General features: G+C 41.7%; 1 long non-coding RNA gene across 1 annotated transcript; it reads right to left on the bottom strand.

Annotated features, from left to right (window-relative positions):
- Window positions 1–6046: 6046 nt before the first annotated feature.
- LOC126066422 (uncharacterized) lies at window positions 6047–10397 on the bottom strand. The gene is made up of 3 exons (XR_007515079.1): window positions 10301–10397; window positions 6585–6693; window positions 6047–6127 (listed from the first exon to the last, which is right to left on the bottom strand). It is a non-coding gene; the product is annotated as an uncharacterized LOC126066422 (long non-coding RNA).
- Between the last annotated feature and the right edge of the window lie 606 nt (window positions 10398–11003).

Here is an 11003-nt window from a genome sequence, read left to right as displayed (position 1 = left end):
TAATGAATATTGTTTTCAGGAAATAATGGGGCATCATCCACTGGTCAAGGACAATAGGACAAAAATGAAAATTCTGCCTGGCTTTTAAATATCTTCTCTAGTGGACGTATTTAAATATATTATTCCTTTTTATTTTCTGGTTATATAAGCAAAGGCATTTTGCAATCTGCCATTTTTACTTCCTTACACCAAAGTTGTTGAAAATAATCTTTTTCTTTCTGTGAATGGTTGTGAAGGGGAAAAGGCATTACCCCTCAAGATCAGTGAAGCTCAGGATATTTGCCGGAAACTTTATATGTAGATGAGCCGTAATATTTTGGCAAAAACCTTTGTATTAAATTAAAGAGAAGTGTAAAAACCATAAAAAATGGCACCAAATTAAAAAAAGATTAAAAATATATTTCCTTAGTATAATAGGAGCCCTGGCAGCACTGTGGTTAATAGCTATTGCAACCTGATGCAAATTATACTAAAATATGGAGCTTAATTTGATAGAAAGCACACACTCAAACCTTCTTCCTGAATGTTTATTAAACACTTAGCAAGGCTAAACTCTGTGGTAAATAAAACAGTGAACGAGGACAATGTCCTGCCCTCAATGAACACGCAATTTAGAGGGAAATAACTCTAAATTATTTCCTAGATTACAGTAACTCTAAGCAAAAGTGAGGTAGACAGTGGCCAAACTCTGAGAAATTTGGAAAAGGCATGTACTGCTTTGAGCAAGAGATGAAAGAAGAACCTAGGAGAAGCTGGTGAACTTCCAGTTATTTCTGGAAGGATGATATGGGAAGGGAAATCCTTTTAGGTATGTGAAGTATATGCAATAAGGGCACTGCTGTATTTCACTTAATATGGGGGTAAAAAACATTCCGAAGGTTGGCCTAAGGACTTAAGCAAAGGTAAATCCATTCTAGCCACAAAATTCCCTCAGAAATTTAGTCCCATTCTGACCTCAGGCAAGGATGGATTAGCCAGTATGCAAGTACAGGGCTGTTGTGAGTCAGATGGGCTAGATGGTAACAGGGTAAGGTGTGCACCCCTTACATTGCACAAAGTACGCAAGGGTACTCCCGGGGTATATACTACAGATTAGTAAGTAAACACAAGTAAGCCCGCGTATACCTTGCTTATTGGGTAATCCATTCTTGGGCCCCTTCAGGGTATCCATGCTCGCTATTCTCTTTGCTTGGAATACTTTCCTCCCAAACATCTTCACGGCCAGCTCCCTTGCTCTGGATCTAAGTGACATCTCTGACCACACTGTTTACAATTGCTGTTGTCATCCCCTCATCCCCATTCCTCTTCCCTGCTTTGGCTCCACCATACTTATTACCATTTAATATGCTATATATTATACTTATTTATTTTATATATTATCTGTTGGCCCTCACTAGAAGGCATGGATTTTTGAACGTTGTGTATCCCCAAATCCTATAATAGTGTAGGGTGCATAGTATGCATTCCGTAGATACTGGTGGACTGGATGAGCAAATGAACTGGGTGAGTGAATATGGAGAAACAAATATGGGTTCCAAACAGTGCACTTTAAAATAATTATTTTAGGAAAAGAAAAGTCAAGATTTATCTCTAAATACCAAAGAGGACTGTGTTGGAACAATGTGTTAAGAATAGCTGGGAGGTAGTCATAAGCACAATTAGCACCTTGACTGACTGGGAGCCAAAAATAAGGCGTCTGTGCGAGAGGAGCCAGCCAGAGTCATAAACAGGCCCGGAATGGCATCTAGAGTGAGGCCAGGCAGCACTGAGGTAAGTCTTAGGTAAGCAAGAGTGCAGGTTTATAACCAGAATTCCTAGGTTATGTGTTTTATCTGGTGTTTCTTACTAGGAGTCAGAATTGAGGGTTTTTTTTTTTTTTTTTCCCCTTCAAAATGGTCATTTTGTCATTATTATGAAGGTTTTTTATGTCCAGGTACACAGGCAGCCCTCATCACCTTGAATTTTGTTCAACAGAAGAGGACCTAAAAACAACTCTTCACAGTGCTCAATCTGACCATCCTTCAGTTTCAGGAGCAGGTTCTTTATTCGGAGGGACTGAGTCATCCATTTCTCAACTTTCTCGCCAGCCAAGTATTTTTAACATACTGTCAGCTATGGAGTGAGCCTAACGTCTATAAGGAAAAATATAGCCCATTTTTCACTTTGCTGCCTTTGGTTGCCCAATCTAAGAATGCGTTACAACAAGAAGCATTCTTTCATATAAAAATGATATTCGATTGTTTAACATTTTGCTTCATTTTTTTAAACGTGTAAAATGAATCTCCACCCTAATAGGGTCCACTTTGCAGCTGGTGGCAGCCACTCTGTAATACCCAAAGTAGGGAAACTGTGTGCAGTAGCCTTGAACTCCCCAGTGGGATTCAGGGCTAGAAATGTCATAAAGATGGCTACATCCGGCTCCCTACTCCAGGAGGACCCGGAAGGTACTCCTCTCTGGAGCTGTTCTGCTAGACCTCAAAGACTGCAACGGGAGAAAGACAAAGCTTGAACTGCTTCTTTGGGGCCACTGTACACACTGATACTTAGGAAGCTAAGCTTCGTGAAAACAGAGTTTGTTCTAACATCTTAAAGAAATTGTCAGGGCTCCCTTCTGTTTTCAGATCTGAGCTGAGGAAATGGAAGTAGGCAGGCCAAAGTAATTGATTCAACAAGAGAGTAGCATGTCTCTTATCGTCAGCATATGTGGATCAAATGGCAATTAAAGGCATTTAAGCAAGACTACCATTTCCCACATTGTTGTTACTTGCAGGATGGATTCAAAATGGGTTTCACGGACAGGGAGAGAAAGAGATATGGTGATGGCTGGATATTGCAGAATGATGAAATTCAGGTAATACGGTCCTGTGTGATACATTGAAAAACAGAAAGAATAAATTATACTTGGATAGGAACACCTGGGAAAATACCAAAGTCAATTAACAGATATGCTTGCTGAATACATACTAAATGCCCAGAAAACCAAAAAAAAAAACCAAACCCAGTGCCGTCAATTCCGACTCATAGCAGCCCCATAGGACAGAGTAGAACTGTTCCATAGAGTTTCCAAGGAGCACCTGGCAGATTTGAACTGCTGACCTCTTGATTTGAACAGCTGACCTCTTGGTTAGCAGCCATAGCACTTAACCACTACACCACCAGGGTTTCCTAGTGCCCAAGAGTATGGGCCAAAACAACAACAACAGCAAAAAACCAAGCCCGTTGCCATCGAGTCAATTCCGACTCATAGTGAACACATAGAACAGAGTAGAACTGCCTCATAAGGTTTCTAAAGGAGCCCTGGTGGCACAGTGGTTAAAGCAATTGTTGGTGGTTAGAAACCATCAGCCGCGCCTCTGGAGAAAGATGTGGCAGTCTGCTTCTGCAGAGATTTACAGCCTTGGAAACCCTATGGGGTTGCAACGAGTTGAAATCAACTGGACTGCAGTGGGTTTTAATCTTTATGGAAGCAGACTGCCACATCCTTCTCCTGAGGAGCGGCTGGTGGGCTCAAACCACCAACCTTTCAGTTAGCAGCCCAGGACTTAACCACTGTGCCACCAGGGCTCCTAGAAGTATGGGCACAAAGAAAAACAGAGGGAGAAGATTAAGGTGAGAAAAGTCAACCATGAAAGATGACCAGAGTGAAATGTTAAAGGTGGGAAGGTTTGAAGAGACACACTGGAGAACTGTCTGACAAAAACTCCATAGTGATAGTGAATGCAGAAGGAAATAGTGAAATCTGAGCCATGAAATTTTGAAGAAAAGACCATAGATTCTGGTCTATTCTCAGAGTCTTTGCAGATGTTTTGGATGGCAAAGTCAAGTCGATAAAAGAAAAGCAAAGAGTTACAGTAAACATGCCTATAGCTCTTACTACGTGCCAGGCACATAAGTATATTAACCTACTCAGTCTTTATAGCTGACACTCCAGGCTCCACTGGATCGAGAGCTCCTAGTTTTGACTACTAACTTCTATTTCCCTTCAATACCCACTTTTTTTTACCCACTTCTTACACCATCTTTTGTGTTAAACCACAACTTCCTTTTTTTTTAAAAAAAGAAATTTTTTTAAATTTTAGGATAGTTTTAGAAAAATAAAAAAGTGAAGATAGTAGAATTTTCATATCGCTCACACCCAGTTTCCCAGTTAATATTTTACACTGGTAAGATGTATTTGTCCCAATTAAGGAACCAATATTACAAATTATTTTTAACTAAGTCCGTATTTTATTCAGATTTCCTTAGTTTTTACCGAATGTTCTTTTTCTGCCCCATGATCCTATCCAGGATCCCACGAAATTTAATTGCCACGTGTTTGTAGGCTATTCGTTACTGTCACAGTTTCTCAGGTTTTCCTTGTTTTTCAAGATCTTGACAGTTTGGGGGCATACTGGTTAGATATTTTGTAGAACGTCCCTCGATTGGGATGTGTCTGAGGGTTTTCTCAGGATTAGACTAGGGTTATGGGTTTTGAGAGAAAGACCACAGATGTAAATGGATTGTCGTACGTCAGATCAAGGGTACATGGTAACAAGACGACTTATCACTGGTGAAGTTTACCTTATAATTTGACGGAAGCTGTGTTTGCCAGGTTTCTGCTCTGTAAGGTTGCCGCTCCCCGCCAACCTTTTCATACTGTGTTCCTTGGAAGGAAGTCACTCTGTGCAACCCACAGAGTTAAAGAATGGGGATTTATGTTCACTTCCTTGAGGTCACAGGAGATTTGTCTGTTCACCCCATTTATTTATTTACTCACTCATGCATTCATCTATATCAGTATAAACTCATGGATAGGTATTTTATAAAATCCACTGTTGTGGAGTCGATTTGGACTTCTAGCAACTGTAGAGGAGAGAGTAGAACTGCCCCACAGGGTTTCCAAGGTTGTAAACCTTTACTGAAGCAGACTGCCACATCTTTCTCCCACAGAGCGGCTAGTGGGCTCGAACAGTCGACCTTTGCTTAGCAGCTGAGCACTTCAACCACTGTGCCACCAGAGCTCCATGTATTTTATACCTTGGGTTATAATCTATTTTTTTTCTTTACTCAAATTGGGAGCCGACTTATTTTTTAAGGGGTCACTTGTAACTTCCCCCACCTACTCCTTCCCTCATTGGTCCTAATGAATTGAATAGTGTGGTTTAGAGAGTGTAGACGTGATCAACTAAATTTTAGGTAGCTATTTTCAAACGCTTCTTCCCTACCCTCCCTTCTTTTCTCCTCCATAATCCCAAGACATTTGCAAAAGTAATTTATACTTAGAACCTGGCTGATGAAAAAGCTTCCAGTTTTATATAGCTGTCCAAATTTACTGGACAATTCCCTACCCTCTACTTTAGTTTTTGTTATGTCTTCTGTGCAGTGTCTTGAATGCTGGCACTCGGTAAATATAAAATGATGATCAAGAAAATGATGAAGGCACTAAATATTCTCAGTTGAGAAAATATTGACTAGAAACACAAAGGTATCCAGATATAATAAAATTACCTATTCTTTCATAGCTGGATAGTCTAATTGGAACTTTCTAGTAAAGATGCAAACGCTGGTGGTGTAGTGGTTAAGAGCTATGGCTGCTAACCAAAAAGGTCGGCAGTTTGGTTTGAAGCCACCAGGCTCTCCTTGGAAACCCTATAGGACAGTTCTACTGTATCCTACAGGGTCCCTATGAGTCAAGATGGACTCCATCGCAATGGGTTAGGTTTTTTTTTTTTTTAGTTTAGTAAAGATATGGAAACCTTGGTGGCGTAGTGGTTAAGAGCTACGGCTGCTATCCAAAAGGTTGGTAGTTGGAATCCACCAAGTGCTCCTTAGAAACCACATGGGACAGTGCTACTCTGTTCTTGCCCATGTGAGTCTGAATCCACTTCACGGCAACCGGGCCGGTTTTTTTAAGTCAAGATACAGAAGACAGAACACTGTCTAAAATAAAACGAAAATCTATTTCCAGAAAGCTTTTGAAGGACAAAAGGAGCTAAACATTTGCAGCCTGTAAATCTACTGCTCATTGTAAATTTTTCCTTATCATATTTTTCAAGGTCACCTTGAGCCGGAAATGCCTGCATGACTCCACGTGATCGACGTCTGAATTTTAGTTTTCCGTCACAATCAGCCAGTTGTCTCCTCGTGTCTGAGGAAGAAATGGCTTGTTACTATTTGACTAAAATTAGACAGGCCTATAAAACAAAAAATAACACACATGAGGAACATGTGTCTTAGCTCAGTCAAATATAGGAGACCAAATGGGCAACTCCTGTCCTAAAGCAAGAGGATAAGGCAGGAAGGGACAGGAACTGGAAAAATGGGCACAGGAAACCTGGGGTGGAAAGGGGGAGCATGCTGTCACATTGTGGGAATTGCAATCAATGTCACCAAACAGCATGCGTATACATTTTTGAATGAGATATTAACTTGAGAATTTCACCTAAAGCCCAATAAAATAAAATAAAATAAAATGAAATAAAATTAAAATAAAATAAAATAAAACGCTTCAATGTTAAAATGGTTTTCACATATTCTTTATTGAGTTAACAGCCACACGCACCCCTCCAGTTATTAGAACTGTAACTTAGAAAATCTGTAATTACCTCCCAGACAAAACACCTTCTTAAACGTCGTTCCACCATTTGTCTCTGGAATCCAGTGCTCTTTTGGGGAGATTTTCTCCTTGTTTAGTTGCACTCACTGCAGTGTTTTCTGTAAGAGTGGAAGCAGGCAATTAGCCAGCACTTCTTTCAGATTCCTCTTCTATTTCATCCTGGCTGTGGTGCGTGAGTCTCCTTGGTGTGTCTGATCTACGATGTTCACAAAGCCAGACCACTCTTCTCTGACCCTGTGAGGGCTTTCTGACATTATTTCTGCTCTGCTGTAGCCCTGATGGTTTCCAAGTCTGCAGTGTGACACATTTTGCTGCTTTGTGGTCTTGCAGTCCTCATTTACTCGTTTATTCCATGGCTCATCTAACAAAGGATTTGAAAGCGACAGGTCTGTAGTTGGTATTTTCTTTGGAACTCATATATGTGGATGTTATGGGACTGACATGATTGTCCACATAGGAGTCTAGTAATGTGTGGTAGGGCACAGGAATGTAAGGCTCATTGGGGGGTGTCAGAGGTAAAAAAAAAAAAAACCCAAATTCCCCCTCCGCCAAAAAAAAAAAACAACTAAAAAGCGCACTCCTAGTGACCCCCTGGGGTTCCCGAGGCTGTAAATCTCTACAGAAGCCGACTGCCACATCTTTCCCCTGTGAAATCACTGTTGGTTTGAAACCACCAACCTTTTAGTTAGCAGCTGTTGCTTTAGCCACTGTGCCACCAGGGCTCCTTGGTGTCAGAGGTAGCCCTAAGAAAACGTGAATGGTGTTTGCAAAGGACCACAGGTAGGGTGTAAGACTTTGGTGCTATGTGGGCAGGCTGTCAGTGCCTAGCCCAGGGGAAAAGTCATATGTTAAAAGTACACGGGCCTGCTCTTGAAATCACAGAAGCGCTGAAGAAAGCCTTTGGGCTTTGGGTCTGGTACCCTGGGTTCTAGTCGTATCATTGCCTCTAGCTGGTTTTGTCACTTGAACTTTCCAGACCTCTGTTACCTCATTTGCAATTAACTGGGTCAGACTAAGGCTTAACTTTAAGGTCCCATGCTCCTATAGTAGATCTAGAAAAATTTCTAAAAGGCATCTTGTTTGCCAAGTTAATATAATATTAAATTTTTGGATATAAAAAATAAAGATATGTTTGGGCCAGCTCTCTCTTACTGAAGACAAAAGATGAAAGAATAAAATGTATTTAAGTGTATTCCACATATTTATTGGGTGCACGGTATTAAAAATGCAACAAAAATAACCAAACCCATTGCCATTGAGTCGATTCTGACTTGTAGGAAACCTATAAGACATAGAACTGCCCCATAAGATTTCAAAGGAGTGGCTGGTGGATTGGAATGTGGATCTTTTGGTTAGCCGCTGAGCTCTTTTTTCTTTTAAATTAATTAATTAATTTATTGTGCTTTAAGGGAAAGTTTACAAATCAAGTCAGTCTCTCATACAAAAAGTTATACACACCTTGCTATGTACCCCTAGCTGCTCTCCCCATAATGAGACAGCACACTCCTCCTCTCCTCCCTGCATTCTCCGTGTCCATTCAATCAGCTCCTGTCCCCCTCTTCATTCTCATCTTGCCTCCAGACAGGAGTTGCCCACATAGTCTCATGTGTCTACTTGAGCCAAGAAGCTCGCTCCTCACGAGTATCATTATCTATCTTATAGTCCAGTCCAGTCCCTGTCTGAAGAGTTGGGTTTGGGAATGCTTCCAGTCTTGGGCTAAAAAGAGTCCGGGAACCATGACCTCCAGCATCCCTCTAGTCTCAGTCAGACCATTAAGCTTGGTCTTTTTATAAGAATTTGAGACCTGTATCCCACTGTTCTCCTGTTCCTTCGGGGATTCCCTGTTGTGTTCCCTGTCGGGGGAGTGATCTGTGGTAGCTGGGCACCATCCATTTCTTCTGGTCTCAGGCTGATGTAGTCTCTGGTTTATGTGGCCCTTTTTGTCTCTGGGGCTCATTTTTACCATATGTCTTTGGTGTTCTTCATTCTCCTTTGTTCCAGGCGGGTTGAGACCGATTGAAGCATCTTAGATGGCTTTGTGCTAGCGTTTAAGACCCCAGATGCCTCTCACCAAAGTAGCAGCTGAGCTCTTAATCACCGTGCCCCTAGGGGTCCATAAACCCAAGACAGTGCCCTTAAATGTGCTAAACTTCTTAGACACAAAACACATCAGGCCCACTCTGTTCTCCACATTCCTATCCTATGTTGAAGGAAACCCAAGGCTGTGACCAAATCTCTGGTTGACATTTTCTGTCATTGTTGCATACTGTTGAATCAATTCCGACTCACGGCTGCCCTATAGAACAGAGTAGAACTGCCCCATAAGGTTTCCTAGGTTGTAATTTTTATGGGAGCAGATCACCAGGTCTTTCTCCCATGGAGTGGCTGATAAGTTCTGATCGCCGACGTTTTGGTTGGCAGCCAAGCACTTAACCCTTGTGCCACCAGGGCTCCTTAACATTTTCTAGTAGCTCCAATATCCCAGAGGCCACCACGAAGTCAAGAGACTCCCCAAAAGTAATAATTCTTCTAGTTTCAACATTGCCAGGTTTTTGGAGAGCAAATCATTGCCCAAGGTATTTATTGCCCAGATTGCAAGCTCTTAGCATATATGGTGCCTTTATGAAGATAAGGGAAAGTATCTCCTACAGACAAATTACATAAATGCACTCCCTCTGTACCCCCAATTAGGGAAAGGCCCTTCTTCCTGAAGGCTGCTGCAGCCCCTCCTCAGGGCACCCAGGGCACTGAGCACAATGGGCTCCATTTCAACCCCATTCCTGCCCTCAGGTGGATGCCCTGCACAACCATACCTCCTGCCCCTGGGCCACCTGGTCAACAGATCCCTAAGAGCCTTCCTTCAAACAGTGCTTTTTTCTGGGCATCCACTAGGAAAGAACGACTCTCTGGAGTCGCCGTTGCAGCAGAACAGGATGTTAAGAAAGAACCTATTTCTTCATGTTCAAAAAAAAAAAAAACAGTCCCATGTCTGTGAGTTGCCTTTGAGTTTGGGTGACGAGGCATTATTTTTGTCAGATTGCCCTGGTTTTTGCTACAATTTTTTCTCCTTATTGTCCTGAGAAGTCCTTCTGAGCGGCAACATGTCCCCTTTAGTAAGTCAAACTACCCATGCATGATCACAGCACTTGAAAATAAGACTATATAGCGGTTTGCTTAGAAATCCAGTTGCCTATGGCACTATCAGAGCTAAGGGAGTCTGCTTCTCCACGGCCCACATTCTTATGTAATTGGCCTACTGAGTTGGGGCTGCTGTGGCCAAGCAGTCAATCAGGCTGGAGTTATGAGATATTGAAAAATAGGATTAGAGAAAAGAAAAGGCACTTGACAAATTGACTACAGGACAAAAGACCCGGAAGTCTTGATTTAACAATTGGATACTTTCTTTTTACTTTTTTCCCATCCCTTGAATGATGATAAGTCATAACAAAACTGACCTGGATGTGCTTACTTGTTATGTTTCATTGGAATTCATTTTTCAGTGCCTCTTATGTTTTGATTCAAAAACACTTCTCTTTCTCTCATACATAATAAGCCAGAAATTCTGCCATGTATGAAACCTTCAAGGACCAGTGAATGTCTGCTCTCTAGAAAAGTGAAATGTTCCTATCCAATTCATACTACCCCTAGACATTGTTAATATATTCTGTAAAAAAAAAAAAAGGCAAAAGAAAACGTGAATCTTACCATTCCCATGTAACCCTAGTTCCGTCTAAACGTTGACCACTGTGTTCCTATTTCTTTAGCGAAGTGCGTGGCTCTTGATCAGGGAGAGGGTTTTGGTATGTGTATTTCTTTTCCTCTCTTTTGAAGGGCTATGAGAAGAAGGAAGTCCCTGGGTCATCTCAGGTCAGTGACTGAAACTGCTTGGGACAGACATTCTTCTAACTCTGGGAAGGTTTAAAATCAGATGAACTCGTCAAGCTTGGCTGGTTTTCTGGTTGACTGGCTATGTCTGAGGTAAATATGGGTGCCCCGTAGCATGAGTTCTACTGTTCATTTACAAAAATTTAGGAGCTTACTTTTGTTTTTTAAAAGGAAAATTTGAACTTTGGTCAAATGGGCACAATGGGTATAAACTTGTTCTTCAACTCCTCGGAGCAGGAAGTATTTCTTCATACTCAGATAAAACTGATTCCCTTCCTTTCTACTCCCTGCAGGGTTGGTGGGAAGTTTAATCTCATCCATTTCTGCCCTGCAAAGTCCTTTGGTCATTCAAGCAGCCTGAGGGTCTTACATCGTCCAGAAAATCTGAGGAAGGGCCTCTGGTTTTACTGCCGAAGTAGCTCATGGAAAAGTGGGTGGATCTGGTACTATGCTCTGCATGTCCCAATGTGGCCACAGGAATTTTTGATCCCTCTTGGGTGTCAGGGCACATGGTTTAGGCCCT

Source organism: Elephas maximus, chromosome 23 (genome assembly GCF_024166365.1).
Source record: "Elephas maximus indicus isolate mEleMax1 chromosome 23, mEleMax1 primary haplotype, whole genome shotgun sequence".
In the NCBI taxonomy this organism is placed as follows: Eukaryota; Metazoa; Chordata; class Mammalia; order Proboscidea; family Elephantidae; genus Elephas; species Elephas maximus.
Note: the sequence above shows the minus strand (reverse complement) of the source record. Positions and strands in the feature narration are given on the sequence as shown.